Consider the following 6355-nt stretch of genomic DNA (forward strand, 5'->3'; position numbering starts at 1 on the left):
ACGTCCTGGGAGAAAGCTGTTTTGAGGCCAGAGCTTTGGAGCAGATGCTAGCTGCCTTCCTAGCTAACAGAGGTTTTCCGGAGGCCATTGGCCATCCTCCGGTGAGAGTACCCGATTGCTGATGTGTTACCTTGGATGCTTTGTGGCTTTAAGACTGTAATTGTGTAGTGAAATAAACCCCCATTTTATAAAAGCCTATCCATCTCTGGTGTTTTGCATTCTGCAGCATTAGCAAACTAGGACAAGCTACTACTAGCGTTCTGAGACTACCTTATGTATGATATCCGCGTTTTACAATTCACTCAGAAAGATTCTGGTAGTACTTCTGTTGATTCTGGATCTAATCTAATGTCTTTAATGAATTCTAGGATCAAGGTCATACAAAATCAACCATCTAATGGAAGAGAAGCATAACTAATACTTATTGAGTGCCTACTATGTGTCAGAGTCTATTCACACACTGTCCTCATTTAATGCATACAGCAATGAGGTGGGTATTATTTATTACTATGTGATGCTTAACTGATGAGGTAATCAAGGCTTAAAGGCATTAAGAAAATTGAAAGATGACAAATAGCTAAGAAGAAGCAAAGGTAGTATTCAAACCTGTTTGCCTGACCCCCAAGCTCTCTCTTTCCTACCACTCCATTCTGAGGTCCAGGGTGCTAACATTTATTGACTGCTCAATGTTAGGCACTGGTGGAAGATTTGTATATATGTTATATTTTAGGTATAATATATTCTATAAGGTGCTCTGGATGCTACAAAGAATGCTAAGTCACAGCTTCTGAACTAAAAAGCTTGTGATATATTTAAGGAGATAAATCATGTGAAGCAACATTAAAGTGCCAGAGGAGACATGGAGATAATTGTGGCAGGAGCTGAGAGGAAGGACTTCACAAATTCTCTTAGGTCAGCTTGGAGCTTTGGAATACCCAGGAAGCATGTGTTCATTTTCTACTTTTCGTATAAAATACATCAATGGAGAGTTTTCTGCTTGTGCTGGTTTGAATCTATTATGGACCCCATAAAAGGCCATGTTCTTTTAATCCAATCTTGTGGGGGCAGACCTATGGTGGGTGGGACATTGTAGTTAGATTGTTTCCATGAAGATGTGACCCATCTAATTGTGAATGGGATCTTTTGATTAGATTATTTCCATGGAGATGTGATCCCACCCATTCAAAGTGGGCCTTAGTTTACTGGAGTCCTTACGAGAGCTCAGGGAGAGAGAGAGAGAGAAAGAGCTCAGAGCCAACACAGACCCAGATGCTTGCTGATGCAGACAGGAAGACGTTTGGATACGCTAAGCTAAGAGATGAAGTCCACAGTTTGCCCCGGAGAAGCTATGAGAGGATCCCCAGACACTTAGAGAGAAACACCCTGGGAGAAACAAGCAAGGACACACAGCTGAGAGAGAGAAGCTAAGGGACACAGAAGCTCAGAGATGTTTTGGAGAAAGCCACTGAAACCAGAAGCTAAACCTAGGAGCAAGGTTCAGCAGAGCCAGCCATGTGCCTTCCCATGTGGCAGAGGACCCCTGATGCCATTGGCTTTTCCTCATAGAAGGATTTACCTCTTGATGCCTTAATTTGGACATTTTCCTGGCCTTACAACTGTAAATTTTTGAACCAACAAACTCCCATTGTAAAAGCCAATCCATTTCTGGTATTTTGCATTCCAGAAGCTTTAGCAAACAAGAACACTGCTTTTGTCATAAATTGTGGGAGCTGCTTTCGACTTTATCTTTTAATGTGATTTTTTGAATCTGGAGTGACTGTGGTGCAAATGGGTATTTCCAGATCTACCACTTACTAAAATGTGTGATTCTGGGCAAATTATTACCTAAATTTTTGTGTCTAAGTTTCTGCATTGGGAAAATGCACATAATAATAGAACTTAGTTTATGGAGTTGTTATGATGGTTAAATGAGCTACAATAAGTAAATGACACAGAACATAGAACATTATAATTTTACTTGTTACTATATAATGTATTTTTTAGACTTCATGATCTTAAAAATGTTCACATTTAGGTTGGTTGCACAACATGGTTAGAACACTAATAGTATTTGTGGTTCACTGAATCAGTAAAATTAAATTCAGGGAGTATTTACTGAGTACCTGCTTTGTGCAGGCAATGACTAATTTTGCCCTTGTGAAGATTATTTTCTATAGGGGGAGGAGACAAACAATAAACATAAAGAATAAGTATTTTATATTCTATGTACCTGGACATCCCAGTGAAAAGATTGTGCAATCTCATACAGTTCTAAGGAGAAGGGAATTCTTTTAATTTAAAAGGTGGTCATAAAGCAGTTAATAACCTCATGATTGCCTTAATTTTAAGATAGCTTTTCTTAAGTTTTTATGCCAGTGTTAATTACTGCATTAAGCACATTTATACATACTTTTCTGTAATTCTTGCCACAATGTTGTCAGAGAGGTATTTTTACTGCTGCTTTTTAAGCTGAGGAAAATGAGGCCCAAGAAAGTTAAGTAACTTGCCTGTGGTGATACATCTGGAAACAGTGTAATTTGGATACAAACCCAACTTCATCTGATTCTACAACCATGCTCTTAACTACTAGGGAATTATTAGATCTATTACTTATTGAGAGCCAATTTTTTTCCCTTGGCAGCAAAGAAAAGAACAGATGATTAGGGTGAGGATCCTGGTGTGTGATTCTATACAGAGTGCTTTTCACTGGTGGCAAGAAAATCTTAGTGCAGAAAATTAGGAGAGGATACCTCATTCAGACCATGATTTCAGAAGCAGTCATATTAAAAAGGTAAATTGTGAAAAAAAACAAAACAAAAACAAACAAAAAACAAGCCAGCAAACAGGGAATTATTGAAATTTATAATCAAGGAGTCAAAGATCCAGAACTAGTGAAACAGCCAACCTAAAAGAAAACTGGAATGAGGGGAACGATATTTGGGTTGATCCAACAAATTCTTACAGATGACATCTTTTTCAATAAGAGCTAGTTTCAATACATGTTATGCAAGCTGATTCTTGTCTGTGGTGTCTTAAAGGCCACTTGAGTCCTGAGGCCATCTCTTAATTTTCATCTCCTCTGGAAAGGTCAGGCCTAGGTTTCATAAGGTATTACATATGGTAATTTACTTTAGGAACCCAGATATTTTCTTCAGGCATTGCAAGAAATGCATCTACATTTATGGGCAGTAGAAATTGGATTCAAAAAGCAGTAGAATTTATCACAGAAGTGATAAGGAAAGTCCTGTTCTCTTATAGTATATTTCTATATTGTGTCCATGGTATTCTTTCTAAATCACAAATATGATTCTATCATTCTATTAAAAACCCTTCCCATTGCTCTCGGGGCAAATTGTAAATTTCTTAGCATGTCTTTCACTGGCTTTGATTATCTGATCCCCTTCCAGGTCTCTCCTTTTCCCTATGTGGTCTGTATTGCAGCTAGAATAAATTTCCTTTGCTTCCTCAAGTTTTTCATTTTGTCTTTCATCCAAGTCTTTTTTTTTTTTTTTTAAGAGAATTAAGCCTTTATTTCCTCATTTCACAAATAAAGCTAGTTAAATTGGCTACTTTTGGTCAAAGAGACCAAATCCTGTACCCTCATCTGACTCCTCTCTGACTCTTCCTTTGCTGCAGCCTTGGCTGGGTCTGCAGTGGCAGCAAGAGCAGCAGTGGTTGTGGCGGCCACAGAGCCGCAGCCACAAATGCAGATGGATCAGCCAACAAGACCTTAACCTTTTCAGCAAGTGGGAAGAGATAATCAGTCTTCATAGACAAAGCCAGAACTCTTTTGTTCCCATTGATGATAGAAAGGGGTACTGATGTAACAGTTGGGTAACCAATCTGCAGACATATGCTGGCAACATTGCGGACACCCTTCAGGAAGCAAGAATGCAGTGTTTCCTCTCTTATATCAAGTACTGCTGTTGTAGATGCTGCCATTGCGAAACACCTGCTGGATGAGCAGCCCAAAAGAGAAGTGAGAGATGTTTGGCATGTCCAGCAGTGGCTCCCATGTTCGCTGGCTCCCACTTTTTCTCCAATCTTAATCAGCTGCGTGTCACTCAGGATTTTGATGGTGTCCCTGGAAATCTTAATGGTGATAGCTAAAACCAGGAAGAAGGAGGTCTTCTCAGTTCTCAAACCAGTGTTCTAGGTGGGCACAGAGACTTCACATGGGGCAACAGCACCAACACAGGTGATGGCTGGCACCCTGTTGAACAGCAGCATGTCCCTGATCGCAGTGAGGTCCACCTTCGTGAACACAAAGGCCACATTCCTTCAGATATGAGGCAACAGTTTCTCCAGGACTGGGTTATTTTCCAGATATCCTCTGTGCTGGTATAGAACTGGTATGTACCCCCAGAAAATGCCCTGTTCTTTTAATCTATTCTTGTGGGTACAGGCCTATTTTTGTGGGTGTGACTTGATTAGGCTATTTCAATTGAGATGTGACCTACCCAATTAAAGGTGGGTCTTAATCCTTTACTGGAGTTCTTTGTAAAGAGGATAAAAGGCAGTAAAAGCCCAGTGAGCTGAGAGAGAAACACTCCAGGAGAAATAAGCAAGGACCCACAGGAGCTGAGAGAAAGCCCTTGAAACAAGAAAGCAGGAGTGAAGGACCAGCAGACGTTTCCATGTGCCTTTACATATGACAGAGGAACCCTGGATGCCAGCAGCCTTTCCTCAGAGAAGGTATCTTCCTCTTAATGTCTTAATTTGGACATTTGCATGGCCTAAGAACTATAAATTTGTAACCTACTATATGTCCATTGAAAAAGCCAACCCATTTCTGATATATTGCATTCTGGCAGCTTTAGCAAACTAAAACACCCTCTGATGGCCTTGGGCATCATGGTGTTCTTGCCCAGCAGCACCACAGACTTCCCATGGAGGGACATGAGCACCTGCTTCATCTGCTTAGAGCCCACATTGTCTGCTTCCACAATAAGGCATTTTGGATAATCATTCAAAAGATGGATGATCTTAAGGAAGTAGTTGGACTTCCAGGTTGCATTGTCTTCCCTGGGCTTGTGGCAGTGCATCCAGGATTGCCACGCAGGGTTTAAACGTGTTATCACTCTCACAAAGATGCCTGGCGAGAGCCTCTAGTCTTTTTAACTTGTTGATCCCTCTACCTGGAACACAAACTCTTTCCTACTTCTCTCCCTCACCCCAAATCCTTTGATGATTGTCACTTATTTTTCAGTTCTCAGGTTAAGAATCACTTATGTCAGAGAGCTTTTCCTGACAAGCCCCCACCCCATCTCCACTACATCCTGTACTCCCTGTTTCCTCTATCATGGCACTAAAAATCATCCTTGTTTATCATGGCTAATTTATAGATCATTTTTGCTAGTCTCTAAGCTTCATGATGGTAGACACCAAAATGTTCCCTCATGGTTGATTCTGCACAGCCTAGCATGATGGCACATTATAGTTAATTAGAGGACATTTATTGAATACTTCAAATTATAATTGCTGGGGTTACTATTATCATTTGTATGCCTGGTACCATGTAGAAATTCTAGGCATTAGGGTGCTATAGGAAACGAATTTGGGGTTATTTATGAGAGTCTTTCACAAATAGAAAATGATACGCATCCTGTAGTACAAGTTATCTAGTATGTAAAGTTGTGTTTTCAGATCTATCATAGATAAATGGAGAACATTTTGACTATGTTGGCTACTCCGAAGCAAAGCATGAAATAGAACTTTTTTTTTGAGAGAGTTCATGAAGTTGAGGCTGACATACAGCTGTCGATGTGATCAAAGCCAGCAATATGTTCCCTATGGTTGTGGCATGGATGGTGACATGAAGAGTATGAAAGTCTTGGAGTTTTTTAGGGAAATCTTTCTTCCAGGCATGGACATCACAGCTGCTAGGACATATTGAATTACAAGATGGCAAATCTAGGGTGACAGGAAGTGCAGACAGACATCATGGAGTATGTTATGGCTCCAGGAAGGGCTATAGCATAACCAGAGTGTCTGTCACAGGCCTCTCTGGTAGAGAAAAACAGGCAGAAGTGCAGATACAGAAGAATTACACTAACAGAATCTTCTTATTCCTCAGGGCAGAGGCTATTTTGGGGGGATTAACAATTCCAGCATAGTCAGATATTCTTGCTTTTAGGCAGATATCTGTTTTGTGGTTCAGCCTTTCACTCTTCTTTATCATCTTGGAGTTGAGATATACAACACAGAGCAATTACCAACCTTGTCACCACTTAACTCTACAATTGTATGGTGTTTTAAGCTAAGGTGGTTGGTTGCAATTGTTATGTAGTGACATATCTCCACTTTTCTTAGTAAAAACATTGTCTTAAATGTGGTGGTTCTTTGGGTTCCTTTA

General features: G+C 40.2%; 1 pseudogene; it reads right to left on the reverse strand.

Annotated features, from left to right (window-relative positions):
* Positions 1-3566: 3566 nt before the first annotated feature.
* Positions 3567-5045, reverse strand: LOC119542624 (annotated as a pseudogene).
* Between the last annotated feature and the right edge of the window lie 1310 nt (positions 5046-6355).

This window comes from Choloepus didactylus, chromosome 8 (assembly GCF_015220235.1).
Source record: "Choloepus didactylus isolate mChoDid1 chromosome 8, mChoDid1.pri, whole genome shotgun sequence".
Lineage (NCBI taxonomy): Eukaryota > Metazoa > Chordata > Mammalia > Pilosa > Megalonychidae > Choloepus > Choloepus didactylus.